Below are 18608 nucleotides of genomic sequence, written 5' to 3'. Positions count from 1 at the left end.
GGTTTGGATAACCTGGAGATGGGATTAGACAAATGAATGGAGGGTAGGTCCATCCATGGCTATGGCATGATGGCTAAATGGGGACCCCCCATGTGCATAGGAAATACACCTCTGAATGCCACCTGCAGAGGGGCAACAACACAGGAAGGTTTTGACCTTGGTGTCTCCACTGGAGGTGTTGGTTCAAGGGCATTTATTTGCCCCTAGATCAGCCACTGGTCATATCCTGCAGAGGATCTTCCTATGTAGGCTTATCAGGCCTGATGCATTTGTAGGAGAGACTCAGCCAGAACACAAGAAGTTGGCCAACCTTTCCTTCCAGTCATAGGTCCTTTCTTGCACTTCTCCCTGCTCTTCTTTTCCTCATTATCTTGACATAATCATAGGGTTGGCATTTGCCAAGACAGCACCTAGTTCCAACTAGAACATGAGCCATGAAATGGTAAATCCCTGAGTTTATTCTCATCTCAGCCATAAACTTCCCGTCTGTCTCAGCCTTCCAATTTGCAGCAATCATGCTGGTCTGTTACGGGGCTGGAAGAGCGAATGTAACTTGGAATACCTGAAAATGCATGGCCACGCATCTTTTCATTTTGCTCAGCAAAGTGTGAAGTCTTCCTCTAGCCTAAGGAGACTTTCTACAACTTAAAGAGGTTGGACAAACAAACAAACAAACAAACAAACAAACAAACAAACAAACAAACAAACAAACAAACAAACAAACAAACAAACAAACAAACAAACAAACAAACAAACAAACAAACAAACAAACAATGATTAAAGGATCAAGACAAAAAAATCTTCATATGCAGCCCAATCTGAGTTCTATTGGATTTTCTCTGAATAGGATTGCAGATGTAGAAAGAGAGCATTGACCAAAAAAATCAAAAGAAAAGGTGCCATGGACTCCAACAAACCCTGTGAGAATCGCTCAACAAAATCTGAACCTTTCCTCCTGTCTGAGGAACCTGCCTCTAACTTTCATCCTTTGCGCAAAGAACCACTGAAGTTAGCGGAAGGTTCCTTAGGCAGGAGGAAAGGTTCAGACTTTGCTGAGTGGAGTGGTAACATACACGTCATTGATTTCAGGATCATAGATCCAGAGGAGTTAGCCGTGTTAGTCTGTAGTTGCAAAATAGTAAAGAGTCCAGGAGCATCTTTAAGACTAACCAACTTATTTGTAGCATAAGCTTTCGAGAACCACAGCTCACTTCATCAGATGCATCTGACAAAGAGAGCTGTGGTTCTAGAAAGCTTATGCTACGAATCATTTGGTTAGTCTTAAAGGTGCTGCTGGACTCTTTGCTATTGATTTCAAGGTCATCTATCACATTTTTATCCTGTCCTTCCTCCAAGATGCTCAGGGTGGCAGATTTGATTTTCCCCTCCCCTCTTTGGTCCTCACAAAAATTCAGGAAGGTATCTGAAGAAGAGAGCTTTGACTCCTGAAAGCTTATAACCTGGAAATCTTGTTGTTCTTTAAGGTGCTTCTGGTTTCAGTTCTTGCTTTGTGAGGCAGGTTAGGCTGAATGAAAATGACTGATCCACGATCACTCAGTGAGATACATGTCTGCGTAGGTGTCAGGTCTGTTGCCCACTGTCCCTCCATATTGTTGCCCAGCTTAAGATATGTTGCAATAGCCTCTTGCACCTGTTCCCTGGTTGCTTTCCAGATTCCGGGACGGTTGAGCCCTTAACTCGGATGGCTCGCCGCAGCGGCCTTGGGACAGCTCCTTCCCGTACCGCTACTGATTGTGTTCAGCTGGGAGAACCGGAGGGGTGGGGGAACATGTGGAAGGGTTGATATAATGTATCATGTACTCAGTGCGTCATTCTTAACAAGAGACCTGTGTACAGCCAGACACCTTTACTTGCTTCTGTGTAACCTATGGACATAAGTATGGCGAAGCCTATGATATCTCAGTAAAGACCAATTTACTCAAGAGAGTTTGGATTTCTTGCTGCAAGGGTTGGGAGTCACCTTCAACGTATCTGGTCTTCCATAGACTGACAGTAGGGTTTATGAACTTGGGTCACCCCTCTAGTGACCCAACATTCTAACAACTACCCCACAAACCACACTACACCACAAGCCACACTTTATTGAAATGACTGTTGCTTTTTAGCTTTTCTACAAGGTTACAAACTCAACAAATTAATGGCAGAGGGGAGGGTGGTTATAGTGATTGACCCAGGGAATAATGTATGGTGTGTGCAAATGTACACACAAGCTTGTGCAGAACAAAAAAGAACTTCAAAGGAGAAAAGACCCAAAGTTAATAAATCACTTTCAGATGTAGTCTGAAGTGGGTATCCATATTGATCTGCAGCAGAAGAGCAAGATTCAAGTCCAGTAACTCCTTAAAGACCGAAAAGATTTCCAAGGTATAAACTTTCAAGAGTCAAAGCTCCATTTGTCTGACGAAAGGAGCTTTGACTCTTGGAAGCTTACACCCTGGAAATCTCATTGGTCTTTAAGGGGCCACTGGGCTCAAATCTTGCTCTTTGTAGAAGTAAATTTTCTTCATTTCCACTGATCTTAATTTCTGCTAAATAACAGAACCTTTATATGATAAACTTCTTTGTATTTGCCTGCATCTCAGATTGCTACTGCCCATGCTTAGGAACTGAATTTCTACACTATCTAAAAATCTTCACGTATAATACAATACCTGAAAAATCTGGAATCAGCATTTGGAAAATAGATCACACCTATTTGAACATCCTTCTTAGACCTCTCTCCATCCCCAAGTTGGCCTTAGGGGTCACCCTCAGTGAGGGTGGTTGACCAAGTTTGAAAAGAATAAGAGTGGAATGATCAGCGTCCGCTTGGATGCAATCTGCACCCTGGACTGACATAAAATACCAGCATAAAGATCCTTAACTTGCTTGGTACAAGCATTAGGTCCCCTGCGCTGGTAGTACTAGCCGTTGTTAATTAGGCTGAGAATGTACATTTGTCTTGAATGGAAGGTTGAGCTTTATACTTGGAATTTTCTATGACCAAATCAGTCAGTGGGCCCAGTAGGTGGCTAAACTATTTCTGTCTCCATCAGCCAGGATAGTCAAGCTGAAAACCCTTGCAAATGCATGCCCAGTTGATGTCACTTTCTGTAACTGCCTAGGCTGGTTTCCCAGAAAGCAGGGTCTTGTTTGCAGAAAAGAAGACAGCCAAGGAAGTGACCTCTTCCTTTGACCCAGGAACATGACCCCACCATGGGAGACCACACTGATTCCACAGGAAGAAGAAAAGGAAACATGGCCTTATTTCAGTTAAGCTTGGTATATATTATTTAAGCTAATGAGCATTCATTTGGCCTGTCGATACCAGCCTTGGCTTAGCTGGGCGTCAGAAGGCTGAAGACAGAATGATTTCAGATGCTCAGGAAGTAAATGAATCGCCGATCATCAATTTTTTCTCAGTATATTATAGCTATTTTCCAGAATTGTTTTCTTTCTTAAAAGTATGTCTTTAGAATGAAACAAAGAGCGTTGGTTATGGTTACTACTTACTACTCTCTCACTTTTAAACCTTCTGTGCTCATCAGCAGCATAGGCAAATAAGTAAAAAAGGTAAAGGTAGTCCCCCTGTGCAAGCATCGAGTCATTTCTGACCCATGGGGGGATGTCATATCACGATGTTTTCTTGACAGACTTTTTGTTATGGGATGGTTTGCCATTGCCTTCCCCAGTCATCTACACTTTACCCTCAAGAAACTGGGTACTCATTTTACCAACCTCAGAAGGATGGAAGGCTGAGTCAACCTTGAACCAGCTACCTGAACCCAGCTTCTGCCAGGATCAAATTCGGGTGACTAGACATGGGCACGAACCAAAAAAAATTAATGAACCAGCGGCTCACGGTTCGGTGCCGACGACGATCCCGAGATCGCGAACCGCAACGAACATTTTCCATTGCAACGGAACATTTTCCATTGCATTTTCCGTTGCTGGTTTGTGGTTCGTTGGGCGCAGAACAGCTCCTGTGGCACTTAGAGAGCCCATATTCCCGGGGAGTGTTTTGCAAGCTCTCCTACAGCTATCACCCAAGTTTGGACAAGATTGCAAAAGGGATCTTGGAGTTATACCCTCTCCAATCCAAGGTCCCCAGGAAACTCCCACAAAAATCCAAGCTCAATTATACTCTCAGACTCAAAACACACGAGACGAAATACCTAGATTCAAGTCGTGTTCTCTTACCTAAAGGTTTGTTGGGAACTGTAGGCGTCCTTGCAGCTTAAAGTTTAGCATTTACAGAGCAGCAGGGAAAGACGTACAGGTGTCCTTGCAGCTTAAAGTTTAGCATTTACAGAGCAGCAGAGAGGGAAGTGCGGGGGTCCTTGCAGCTTAAAGTCTCCCGGTGCAGCCAGGTGTCGCTCTGCAGGGCCAGGTCGGGTGAGGGGAAGGGAAAATGCTGTGATGCACCTTGAGAGTGGGAGGAAAGGCACCCCACACCTGCACTTCCCTTCCTGCTGCTCTGTAAATGCTAAACTTTAAGCTGCAAGGACGCCTGCACTGTAAATGGTAAACTTTAAGCTGCAAGGACACCTGCACGTCTCTCCCTGCTGCTCTATAAATGCTAAACTTTAAGCTGCAAGGATGCCTACAGTTCCCGACAAACCTTTAGGTAAGAGAACACGAGTTGAATCTAGGTATTTCATCTCGTGTGTTTTGACTCTCAGTCTCTCTCCCCAAAGGCTAGCAAGTGGCAAGCAAGAGCTCTGTCCCACTCCACTACTCGCTGAAAGTGAAACCCAGCCTGGGAGCCCACGGCTATTTATAAGCACAGGTCCCATTGAGCAACGCAGGAGGTCTGTGTTTGGCAGTAAGCGCTGCCTATGAGGGTTTGCAGGGATGAGATTGGAGTGCCCGTGGCTACAGAACACCCCCTCCCCTGGGTGTCTTCTCCCAACTTGTAACTGCTTTACAGCTCCATGGTTGGAAGGAAGACCTGCCGATCAAGGTAACCTGGGCTTCCATTCGGGTTTCCAGGGTGACAGAAGGAGCGCAGACAGAGTTCAGGCATTCCCCTAGCTCCGTTTCCAGGGGAATTGATTGCTGGCGCCTGACTGTCTGGCTTCCTGAACCGCGGCCGAACGCACCGAACCAGGAGTCTCCTGAACACTGGTTCGTTTGCCATGGACAATCACGAACCGCCGGATCGCGATAGTGCAATCGCCAATTTCATGGGTTTTTGAAGTTTGTAATGCAGTTCATGCCCATCTCTAGTCGTGACTGAGCAGAGCTTGGGCTGCAGTAGTGCAGCTTACCACTCTGTGCCATGGGGCTCATCTTACACAAATAAGTATGGGATGGATAATCGCTCTCCCAGATCCAAGTCAGAATTGATCAGTTAAGAAAAATGGATTGATATAGTGGTCACTCATCATATCTCTAAGCTTAATACGTTTTTTAAAGAGTTCAATTCAAAAAACAAAAAGTCTCCAGTCCCTGCTGTCCGGGGTCTGAGGCACAGCCCCCGACCTCGCCGGGAGGAAGCAGTGGGAGACAGCAGGGAGGCAGTGGCCCTGCTGCCCTGGCCAGCCATCAGAGTCAGAACCTGCCTATGCCAGGGGAAAGGGGCAAAGGTCCAAGGCCCCAGGGGGCTAGAAGGGGCAGGGCAAGGCCAGCTAGCCCCACCCTCCAGGGAGAAGGCAGGGGGCTGGGCAAAGTAGAGGGAGAAGGCAAGGGCAGGGGAAATAGGGACCCAGCAGCTGCCCAAGCAGAGCCCTTACATGATGAGGAGAAGCAGCCCCAACAGCTCAGAGCCACGCCCCAGCCTATACACCAGCTAGAAGGCAATAGCCAGGCTCGGAGTGCCAGGAGCCAAGCAACAGGTGGAGCTGCCACAGGAGTTCTGGGGGAGGAGCTGGGCAGCCAGCCAAGGGGCTGCAGCTGAACCTGCCTTCAGCAATCAGCAGAGTCAGGGAGGCTTGACAGCCAGGCAACAAGACACAGCTGGTGCTGGTCAGTGGAACCAGATCAGCTACCCCAGCTGTAACTACTTGGGGCAGCCCAGAACCAGGCTGGAAGAAGGGCGTGGTGGAGAAAGGAAGCCCTATAAAGGATGGCTGGGAAGAGCTCTGGGGTGGTGGGTTGAGCGGGAGCGGGAGCGGGAGCGGGAGCGGGAGCGGGAGCGGGAGCGGGAGCGGGAGCGGGAGCGGGAGCGGGAGCGAAGGCATGGAGGAGGAGATGACAGAGATCAAAAGGGGAGAGTGGCACAGATTGAGCAGGCCAGCAAGTGGATTGAGAGGGAGTCTGGGTGATGTATACCGCCCCTCCTTCCACAGAGCAGGGTCCTGCAGCATCCCTGGCACCCCTTTGATGTCAGGAGCAGACCGCCCAGTGCCCCGCCCAGTGGTGGCCGCTGCAAGCCCTTACACCTGCCACATGTTTGATGATGTCAAGATTGTGTAAGGTTGCCACCTGACTGGAGAAAAAAGGTCTTGGATGTCCTTTACCAAGTGATTTTATTTATCACCATGCTGCCCATTTCCAAACATTAAGCTTCTATTAAAGGAACAGCATATTTTTCTCCAGTACTGCTGGTAACCCTAAGATTACAAGAGCAAGGGTAGGCAACTTTTTGGAACCAAGTGTCAAAATGGTCCCTACAATGGCTATCTGCAATGGCTATCTGATGATGTTAGTATCTTGGCAAACGAAAGAGTGGGGTGAGAAAAAAACAGCATTTGTTCTGTAATATAGTTCTATTTCTTTTTATGACTCCGCTGGCACTCTGGATAGTCCTAGTACCTACTGGCCATAAAGATGACTCCACCTGTGTTATGTATTGGGCTGAGTTAGGCCAAACAAGGCCTCTAAGGTAATTACTGTATTGAATGTTAGGCACTGTTAGCTTCAGGTTATGTCAAGCTTCCTAAAGCACTTCATTCTCATTGGTTACATTCACATGCACATTCATTGGGTACTTTCTGAAGGCAGCAGCCAATCGGTTCTCTCAAATAAAGACCAATCAGTGGCCTGCCTATCTTATACATTGTATATACTCAATGCAAATGATGGTATTGTAAAGTACACGTTCTTATTGGTTGCTAGCTATTCTTGGGGCAGGGTTTCTCTGTATATATTGAGGGCTTCTCTTCAGGCCGATTCCAGACACCCCCCCGCCTCGCGAAACGTCGCGCGTCGTCATGTAGAAAACGTGAAATATTGTGTTTTCTCGCGCGAGTTTTGCGCGATGTCGCGCAAAACTCGCACGAGAAAACGCAATATTTCGCGTTTTCTGCGCGACGACGCATGATGACACGCGACGTTTCACGAGGCGGGGGGCCGTCTGGAATCGGCCTCAGTCTGTAACGGGTGTGCAACATTCGGAAACACCCAAAACCCGAAGTGGCAAGCCGCTTTGGATTCAGGTGTTTGAATCGCTTTGGAATGCTCCCTAAAGATTCGGAGCATTCCAAAGTGATTCAGGGCGCTGGGCTTCCTCCCAGCACCCCCACCCCCCTGGTGGTTTAAGGGACAGGTCCCTTTAAACTATCAAGCTGTTGATTGTTTAAAGGGTCCTTTAAACAATCAGCTGGCAGGTGGCTGGGGGGATACCCCCCTGCTGTCTGCCAGCTGATAGTTTAAAGGGACCTGCTGCTTGCAAGCAGCAGGGTCCTTTAAACAGCTCCAGTTCCAGCTCCATCCCCCCCTACCCCCCCTACCCCCCCAGCCCCTCACTTACCTTCCCTCTGATACAGGGGTGGTAGAGGCCTTCTCTGCTGCCCTGCAGGCCAGCGTGGCAGCGGAGGAGGTGGAAAAGGGCCCTCCAGCCCCTCAAATGACAGCTGCGGCTGTCATTTGAGGGGTGAGAGGGCCCTTTTTGGCTTCTTCTGTTGCCTTGCAGGCCCGCGTGGCAGCGGAGGAGGCTGAAAACAGGAACAGGCTGCTACCAAACGGGCGGCACTCCCCCGCTCCACAGTGGCCTGATCTAGGCCAAATCGGGCCTGAAACAGACTGAATTGGGGCCAAACTCAGGGCTGGATCGAGGGGGTGCAGAGGGGGTAGCCTGCCCCCGGCGCCACCAAAGAGGGGGCGCCGGGCACGGCTGCCAGCCACCCGGGAGGCAGAGCGCAGGGTTGGGAGACCCTCGCCAGCCCCGCCGATGGGGCGGCTGGTTTGCCACATGCGCAGGACCTCCCAGCCCTGCGCTCAGCCACCAGCGTGGCAAGCCAGCTGCCCCAGCGCACGCCTTCACTGCCACCAGCTCCACAGCTCACCGTGCACTGGGGGGGCCGGCTTGCTGCGTGGGCAGCACAGGGCAGTGGGGCATGCGAACTGCGCAGAGGGCCTCCTAGCCCTGTGCTCAGCTGGCCGCACGGCAAGCGGGCCACCCCAGCATCTGGTGAGCCATGGAACTGGCAGCAGTGAGGGCATGCACTGGGGCAGCTGGCTTGCTGCGCGGGTGGCTGAGCGCAGGGCTGGGAGGTCTTATGCGCGCGGCAAGCCAGCCAGCCAGCCCAGCGCACGCCCTCGCTGCCGCCAGTTCCACGGCTCACTGGGCGCTGGAGTGGCAGCGCCAGGAGCGTGTGCGCGTTCTGCATGTGCGGAGCACCCAGACAAGGTTTGCCCTGGGCACCCGCGCACCTAGATCTGGCGCTGGCCAAACTGGCCCAGATTGGGCCCAAAACAGCCTGGAATGGGCTGCTGCTGAGTGGGGGAGAACCCCCCAGCTCTGCAGCAGCCTGATCCATGCCAAATCAGGCCTGAAACAGGCTGAATTGGGGCAAAACTGGCCTGGATCAGGCCCAAAATGGCCTGGAATGGGCTGCTGCCGAGCAAGGGAACACTCCCCTGCTGGGCAATGATCTGGGCCTGAATTGGGCCCGCAGAAGTGCGCTCTGCCACCTGGGAGCATGCCACGCACCCGGGAGCGCGCTCAGGAGACCCATGCCTTCCCTGCCGGCCAGATAAGTGGGGGCAGGGGTGAAGGGTGGAAGCGGGGGACCCCCTGCAACCAGCGGGAGACTGGCAACCCTATTCCAAAATTATTTGTGTTCCTTTATATAATAATAATAATAATAATAATAATAATAATAATAATAATAATAATATGGCACACTGCAGAGCACAGGAGCACTCCAGGGCCTGCCGTGTCACCCACTCCGCAGTGACCTAATTTGGCCTGAAATAGGCCTGATTTGGGACAAATTCGGCCCAATTCGGCCCACTGCGGAGTGTGGGAGGGCTTCCAGGGGCATCGTATGGCTGGTGTGATGACCTTCCATGAAGTGACTTCACTGCATAGGCTGGGAGTGCACGTGCGCTTTGAGTGTGCACGAGAATGTCACAAAGGTGAGTGCTAGGTCTCCCACCTCCCACCCGGAGGGAAAGGGAACTTGGCAATCCTAGCCCTGCCTCCACAAAGGAAGGAAGGAAGGAAGAGCAAATCAGCCAGAACCGCACTTCTACCAGACTCTGTGGCTGGTTCATGCTGGCAGGGAACTGCCTTCTGTGGGCCAGCAAGACTTGTGTGCGCTGGGAGCCACCTTCCTCGGTGCAGGGGTAATGGCTCCCTCCCACTCCCTCCCATTGCCCAGGAAGTCTATTAAAGGCGGGGGGGGGGGAGTAGGCGCAAGATCCTTAAAATACCAGCTCTGGATATTCCAAAGTATTTCTGGAAATATACAGGACCCTGGTGCCCCTGTTTCCGAGAATCCCAAATACCACACTGGATACCTGAATATATTTGAAAAATATAAAATAAGTTATTTTTTGCATATATACTCAGCCCAGCTATATCCAAGCTGTCATGCCTATGTTCAGCTTGCTTCATCAAAGCAACTACGGGCCAAGCTACAAGTGACGAATGACACTTGAACGGCAAGTGAATCAAGTGGAGAGCAAGTGGAGGGCAAGTGAACAGGGAGGAATACACGTGCCATTCAAGTGTCATTCATAACTTGTAGTTTGGCCCTACATTGCAATGCTTAGTGTGTTTTATTGACAAAGGCAAAATACTATCTTTGGGGCAACAATTCTATTGTTGAGGATCATAACCAACCAGCTGGGGAGTCGCCCAATAAATAGTGTGTCTAGGACCTTTGTAATACAGGATCATTACAAACGTGTTCTCCTTAATTTGCTTCCAGTTGCAGGAAAATTACAAGGCCTAATCTTCGGGCTGATTAGCCTCATGGCATAGAGCATTGTACATAGCTTGCTATATTTAATCCTTTGAAGGGCTATGAAAGCTGTTTAAAGACAAATTACATGGTTATTCCCACAGGGAAGCTCGTTCACTACATGGCCAGAACAATCCAGTATAATATTCTCCGGCTTCACAATAAAGTATTCGCCCAGAGAAATGTGATTACTTTAAATTATATTGAAGTTCCACTTCAATCAGAACGCTGCCAGGGAAAAATAAACAATAGCAATTAGGGCACAAAAGTGGAAACACTTGAAGAGCTTCATGATGACAAATTATTTGCTCAGGTGTTTAAAGGGAATTAAGTGCAATCTTTCATCAGTGCTGACGAGTGCCCAGAGGAGAAGGAGTGCATTTCTCGTGCGTATGTGTGGCCTTATGGAGTCAAGCATCTAGGAAATGGAGATTGCCTGGATCAGGGTTATTTTGGTCTGTTTCCAGAAGGACCTTATATACCTGCTTTGGGCTATTTCTCCCATGTCTGCAAAAGCACAGAAGAAACAGAGTATGTGATAATGGCATAGAATCCATATCCCTCATGGTCATTTTTATTAAAAAGCAGCAACTAACGAAGTTGCTAGCCCTAGGGCTGCAAAGCTGTTTTGAAAAATCTAGGAGCAATGCTACCAAACTCTCAGAAGCCCAAAAGCATGCTAGAGATTTCCCAACCTGCCTTTTGTCTCACCCTTCTCCTGAGGAGCTCAGGTAGCAGATATGGTCCTTCCCTCATTTTATTATTTTCACAACAACTTTGTGAGGTAGGTTAGACTGAAAGATCATAGGATGAATCTTGATGATAATACGCACTAACAGAAATGGCTTCTTGTTAATGGAATGAAACTTTCCTGCCTCATGCCTCCTGCAGCATCTCAGCGATCTCCCAAAATGCTGCTCATAGGGGACAGGGGAGCCCCAGACCAACATGATGGCCGAATTGGAGGTCTGTAGTAGGAGCGGGGAATTGGCAACAATTCCCTGCATTCTGTTAGCAGAAATTATCTTTGGCATCCAACCCAATTATTCATCCAAGATTATCCAGTGGATGGACAAGGATTCGAATCTGGGTCTTAGAGTACCTAGCCTAACGCTCTAACCACTACACCACAGTGGCTCAGAGCTTAGGGGCTGGCACATCTGTTGATCTTTCCCTGTGTCTAGCAGAGGTAGAATAAAATATGCATAATAGTAGGTAAAGGTAGTCCCCTGTGTGTTGCCAAGTAGGCCCCCTCTCCTGCTTTAAGGCCTGCCATGAACTGTGTTAAAGTTTCCTGCGTTGCTGTTTTATTGCTACACAAAGATTGCTTTGCACGTGTGTGCTCTAATACACGTGTCAGTTTCCTGCCTGCTTGCTAATTACCCTGCTGCTGCAATAGACTGTGTAGTTTACTGACTCCATGTTTGGATAACTGCACAAAGGACTCTTTTCCTGGGCAGCCCTGCCCAGACCTGTATCTGGACTTCCCAGTGTGTGTTTGGACTTTAGTACAAGTGTGCCCCGTGCCTGCAGTGCCATCTGCCACGGACCGTGCCTGCTCCCTGCTTTGGACTGTGTTTTACGTGCTGTTCCCCCTGCCTCCATGGAAGCCTGCCTCATATGGGCCCAAGCCGCTGCTGGCAGCCGGGCGCCTGCCGGGGAAACCTCCAGCGAGCCTGGCTAGGCGCTCCCTGGTCAGTTCCCGCCTGGAGCCTCCTGCGCGCCGGTCGCCGAGCTTGCCCTCGCTACCGGGCAGCCTGCAAACCAGCCCCAGCTATGCCCAGCCGGCATCCATGTTCTCAGGCAGCCAGAAGACCCTGGGAAGAAGACTGCTTTGGGAAGCCATTTCGGCGAAGCGGGCACACCACGTCCGCAGCGAGAGTACCTCGCCCCGCTCTGCATATCTTAGGAGCCGCCCCGGAGAAGGAACTAAGTGCCGACCATCCCAAGCACTTAGAGAATGCATCTCAAAGAAACCTCCGCATTCCAGAGCTGATGACATCAGGACAAGCCCTGTCCGCTGGAACATCCTTTCAGCCCACTTGGATTTCCCCCTCCCTCTTTTGTCCCCTCTTCCTGAGGTGTCACTTATCACAATCTGATTACCAAAGTGGCCCATCCAAGCCATTCAGTAGCCCATTAGAACCTTTGTTTTAATCTGTGAGAACCACCAAGTACAGCACCAGCCCCAGGGTACGTTTTGGGGTATTTAAGCTGGTCTCCCAGACCACTCGGTGCTTAGGCCATTCCTATCCAGACTTCCTTGCTGTCCGTCTGTGGTCCCAGTGCTGGCATTGGGCCACCCTCGCTGCTGTGTCTCTGCTTCGCTCCAGGATTGTGAGTATTTCCCTTATCATCGTTGGGAACCCGCTAATGCGAAAGTCTCTATATTTCCTACTCTGTGTTTCTTAGGTCTTGTATGTTCTTTGTATGCTTGTGCAAGTTTAGGCTTACGCCACACTAAATACACGTGTTTGGAACCTTATTTGTAGTCTGCCTCTTTTTCACTAGAGTGTCTGGGATCGGGACCTCCGTAGACATAGGTTAAGATCCGCGCTTATTTTAAGTTACAGACTGCTACAGCTAATTCCCCATTATAATAAAGAGCAGTTCTGGTAACATGTGTAAGCACCGAGTCATTACTGGGGGACGTCACATCACGATGTTTTCTTGGCAGACTTTTTTTTTGTTATGGGGTGGTTTGCTGTTGCCTTCCCCTGTCATCTACACTTTACCCCAGGAAACTGGGTACTCATTTTACCAACCTCAGAAGGACGGAAGGCTGAGTCAACCTTGGGCAGGCTACCTGAACCTGGCCTCCGCCAGGATCGAACTCAGGTCATGAGAAAAGCTAGGGCTGCAGTACTGCAGTGTACCACTCTGCGCCACTGGGCTCTTATGCATAATAGTAAAAGTTACAAAATAGATAGAAGTATGAAGCTCACAGAAATCAGCTTTTCTGCAGTGAAGATACAGCAGTGGTCCCCAGCACGTTGCTTGGTACCCACTTGCTTCTTTAGCAAAGCATCTCTTCTTCATACCAAAGACCCAAACACAGCTTTGTTTCATTTCACCAGAGTAGGAAGAGCCCAGGAGGCATCACCTCTGCAGGGAGCATCCATTTGGAAACAGCTGCCTTCATTGTAGGAGGGTGCTTGGCTTGGAACCTCTCAGTATTTTGTGAGTGAACCAAAATGGCAGCCATTTTGTTGTGATGCTCCCTGTCTGTCCCCAAAGTGTTCACAGGTTCAGTAAGATTAGAATCATAGAATCATAGGGTTGGAAGGGACATCTAGGATCATCTAGTCCAACCCGCTGCACAATGCAGGAAATTCACAACTACCCCCCCCCCGACTGCCCCAGTGACCCCTTGCTTAATGCCCAGAAGATGGCAAAACACTGCCAGGATCCCTAGCCAAACTGGCCTGCGGAAGATTGCTACCTGACCCCAAGGTTGCAATTGGCATTACCCTAGGTATGTAAGAAGGCCACGAGAACCAAGCACTGATGTAACCCATTCTGCCCTCTCCCTCATTGTCTGCCCAAGTTCTCACAATCAGCATTGCTGTCAGATGGCCATCTAGCCTCTGCTTAAAAACTTCCAAAGAAGGAGAGCCCACCATCTCCAGAGGAAACTTGTTCCACTGAGGGACCGATCTAACTGTCAGGAAGTTCTTCCTAATGTTTAGCTGAAAGCTCTTTTGATTTAATTTCAAGCCATTGGTTCTGGTTCGACCTTCTGGGGCAGCAGAAAACAACTCTGTGCCATCCTCTATATGGCAGCCCTTCAAGTACTTGAAGATGGTTATCATATCACCTCTCAGTTGTCTCCTCTCCAGGCTAAACATTCTGAGTTTCTTCAACCTTTCCTCATAGGACTTGGTCTCCAGACCCCTCACCATCTTCGTTGCCCTCCTCTGGACACATTCCAGCTTGTCTATATCCTTCTGAAATTGTGGCACCCAAAACTGAACACAATACTCTAGGTGAGGTCTAACCAGAGCAGAGTAGAATGATACCATCACTTCTCGTGATCTGGACACTATGCTTCTGTTGATACAGATCAAAACCACACTTGCCTTTTTAGCTACCACATCACACTGCTTGTCAGGTCCAGAGTATGTATGAGCTGTACTGACACCATTTTCTAATGCTTCTAGTGTTTAAGTGCTTTCCCCACAGGTGCACCAGTTCCCAAGCAGACTTCTCACCGGACGAGATTGTTTTGTCTAACACCGTTCCACCCAGGATTGGCCTTGAGAGAGCCCAGCTTCCCAAGACTGAAAGATGTTGTTTTGAGAACTGTGGGGGGAGGCTGGTTCAACTGGGAACTGTTACTTTGTACCTCCTGCTTGGCCCTTCATTGGTAACAATGATCTTGTACCATCCTGAGTCTCCTATTCAGGACAGTGGACTATAATGAACCATTTCTACAGTAAAGTTTCCTTATTCAAACAATGGACTCTTGTTTGCTTGTAAAGGGGAACCTGGGAGAAGGACATTATCTAGCCACAGTCTGACATTTTGTTACCAATCATGTCTCAGTCGGGCCCAGCGGAATCCGAGGCGGTCCCAGGCCGGGATCCTTTGTTCGAGCCGTATGTGTCTCCCGACCATCCACAAGTGCAACCCCAAGAACTTCAAACACCTGCACCAGCGGGGAACGGAGCTTCAACTACTACTCCGCCTCTCATCGATCTCGGCAGTGGGGAGAAAAAACCGACGGCCTCCAAGCCTACGGCCACTACCATCCCCTTGTTCTCGGTACCTACACCTTCGGAGTGGGGAGCCCGACCCCGAGAAACAAGAGAGCGTAGGACCAGTGGGGTGCACCAGCGATTACCTATGGACGGGCGTCGAAGCCTAGAGACAGTCCCTGAAATGGACAGTAGCCAACCTTGGCTGTTTTGGAATAGGACCGAGCCAACGGAAGGGGACACGTCCCGCCGTAGCGTCCTAAGTTGGGATTACTCGGAACTCGCTCCGTGGTCGGAGCAACCAGAAATTTCCGAACGAAGTTGGGTGCAGATGCAAAATCGCACCCTTGCTGTGGATTCCGGCATTTCGGCAGTGACGGGACTAGCCAAAGGAATTCTAGCAGCGAGATCGCAAGGCGATCAGGGAGACCCTCCACCTTGGGGGCCGAATTCCCCGGTGACAGCAAGCGCCGGGGGCTCCGCAGCAACCCAACCAGGACCCAGTAAAATTCAGTTGCTGGAAGCTAGGTTGGTTGATATGGAAGAAAGTCTAGCTCATGCCATACATCTACTCTCATTGATGGTGGCGGGAGAGAGACCATCACCAGAAGAGTTGGCCATCCAAATAGCCACTCTACAAAGTGTAATCTCCAATCCGACAGAATCCGCTCCGTTGCAGCCGCGGCCCTCGAATAACCCGGGGAAGGAAGATGAAGAGGGGTCTTGCACCACTAGCCAGTGCCCTGAGCAGCCCTCCGAGTCGGAAGAGGAGGGGGAACCCTGCCCTGGAGAGACGGGAGAAACCCCAACGGAAACCCCTAGACCAGATGAGGTTCCGGATTCCGGGGATACTCCACGGGACGTTCCCGGAGGAGGGGGAGATGAACCAACCCGCCCGACAGAGTCACAGGTGATAACCCCTCCAACGTCCATTACAACGGTCCGGCCGGACCAGTTAGAAGAGCCTCCAGCTCCCCCAGAGGAGGAAACTCCGCATCAAACTCCAGTAATCATCCACCTACAACAAAACCCAGGGGAGGATCAACCAGTGCAACCTCCAGGTCCTAGGTCAACAACGCCAGTGCAGGCCGCACCTCGAGAACAACCTCCAGGTCCTAGGTCAACGACGCCGGGAGGGGCAAGCCCGCGCGGCCCAGCACCTATCCGGCCTTCGCTGCAGCGGCCCCTCCCGCTTCGACCACAAGTACTACAGCTACAGCAGCCGGTAAGATTGCCGCCAACGCAACAGGTATTACCACCTTACGATCAACCACTACAGCCCATACCACTCCGGCCCCGTCGACCCGCACCGCCACGTCCAATTATGGCCCAACCTGTTCGGCCACCTCCAGCCCAACAGTTAGGGCCAGCACAACCGGTGCGGCGGCCGCCTGCTCAACCACTGCCAACGCAGCCCGCTCAACCGGTGATGCCACCACCAGCCCAACCGTTAGGGCCAGCACATCCGGCGCAGCTGCCGCCCGCTCAACCACTGCCAACGCAGCCCGCTCAGCCGGTGATACCACCACCAGCTCAACCGGTAAGGCCCCCTCCGATACATCCCGTTCCGTATCTACCCCTGCAACCGGGGGCCCCTGGGCAACCGATACTACAGCAACCGCCTGTGCTCCAACAACCTCCTCCCGCGCCACAGACGCCACTAGCTATTCCGATGGACTATTACCCCGCACCAGCCCCAAGGCAAGACCTTCCAATGGGTTGGGTGAAACTGGAAGCTACTTTTGACGGAGATCCCTCGAAACTGGGATTTTTCCTGGTACAAGTAGTGCAGTTCTTCAACCGATGGGGACACCTCTTCGGGAGTGAGGCCAGCCAGATTGAACATCTCGGATCACGTTTACAAGGCAAAGCGGCAGACTGGTATGTGGGACTATACAATATTGGGGCACCCGAACTCTATACCTTACAAGGGTTGGTGGATGCTATCCGGGCACAATACGAGGACCACTTAGAAGAAACTAGAGCCCGAACCGAATTGCAAGCTATTAGACAAGGCAGCATGTCGGCAAGAGACTATGTTACAAAGTTCCGACAGCTAGCCGCCAAATGCCCCAGATGTGAAGAATCTACTAAAATAATTCTGTTCAAGCAAGGGCTGAACCCTAGACTTCTGGATAGAGCCCTCATGCAAGATAATCCACCTACTCTGTTGGGATGGATCCAACTCACATGTGAAGTTGAGAATCGCATACTGGAAGTCTGTTTAGTTGAACAACAACAACAAACGGGAAAAAAACGTGCCTTAACTTTGCAGAAGGGAGGGCGAGGCACCGGATACGCTACCCGCGGAGCGAGGGATGTTAGATGGCAACAAGGTGTGTGTTTGCAGTGTGGTCAAGCCGGCCACTTCGCGGCACAATGCCCGTACCGGCCGGTGCAAAGACCTCCGCTCCAACTACGGCGCCCAACCCCTGCTCCACTCCCCTCGTTGCAACGCCCAACACCAGCTCCCAGATCGGGTAGAGGCCGCGGCATCTCCCAACGTCCTGCCCAAGACCGGGGACTGGAGGCAGAAGAACTAATGGAGTTCGACCCAGCTATCCCTAGCGTAGAGGGGAATCCGGAAAGCCCCCAGTCGGGAAACGAAATGGATCTGTCGTAAAAGGGCCCAAACGACAGATCCACCCTAAGCCCGTCCCAACTAGGGACCGGCAGCATGGGTCCATATTATTCATACCAGTGACTTTGTTTAACCCGGAGAGGAAGATGCACATCCGTGTACAAGCACTCATTGACTCTGGCTGTTCAAGAGACATCATTGCCCCAGCCCTAGTCAATGGACTGGTCCTGCCAGTCCAGGAATTGCAAAACCCAGTCATTTTTGAACAAATGGATGGCACCAACATGAACCCTGTCACCACAGAAACAGTTCCAGTAGCGACGGGCATGGGCCGGCACTGGGAGAAAAGGTCTTTCGTCATCAGCACCACGGCCAAATACCCGTTAATTCTAGGCAGCAAGTGGTTATGTGATCACAACCCCTACATAAATTGGGCAGAAGGATGTATCACCTTCAACCACGCTAACTGTAAAAACCATCGATGGAACCAAAACTGGGGTAGTGATCCAACTCACACTGAGAAGGCTCTTCTCACCCAAGAAGAAATAAATCAAATACCCGAACATTATTGGCCCTTTTTGAATGCTTTCTCCGAAGAAGAAGCTGATACGCTACCCCCGCACCGGCGAACTGACTGCGCGGTGGAAATTTTACCCGGAGCCTCACTGCCCAAAGGCCGACTCTATCCTATGAGTCTCCATGAACGGGAAGAGCTCCGGAAATTCATCGACACCAATCTTCAAAGAGGGTTCATCCGCCCAGCCAATAGTCCCCATGCGGCTCCAGTCCTCTTCGTGAAGAAAAAAGATGGGGGACTCCGGCTGTGCACGGACTTTAGGGGACTTAATGCTGTGTCAACCAACAACGCCTATCCCATCCCGCTCATCCGGGACCTTCTCAACGTCGTGGCACAAGGTAAGATCTTTACGAAATTAGATTTAAAAGATGCTTACTTCCACGTTCGTATTAAGGCAGGAGATGAGTGGAAAACCGCATTTAATACACCCCTCGGACAGTATGAATACTTAGTTATGCCTTTTGGATTGACGGGAGCCCCGTCTGTATTCATGTCCATGATAAATGAAGTTCTACACGAATTCCTTTATAAAGGTGTAGTGGTGTACCTTGATGATGTATTAATTTATTCAAACACCGAGGAGGACCACATTCAACTGGTTCAGAAAGTCCTGGCCACTC

Source organism: Eublepharis macularius, chromosome 5, assembly GCF_028583425.1.
Source record: "Eublepharis macularius isolate TG4126 chromosome 5, MPM_Emac_v1.0, whole genome shotgun sequence".
Classification (NCBI taxonomy): domain Eukaryota; kingdom Metazoa; phylum Chordata; class Lepidosauria; order Squamata; family Eublepharidae; genus Eublepharis; species Eublepharis macularius.
The sequence above is the reverse complement of the archived record's forward strand: the minus strand, read 5'-3'. Positions refer to the sequence as shown.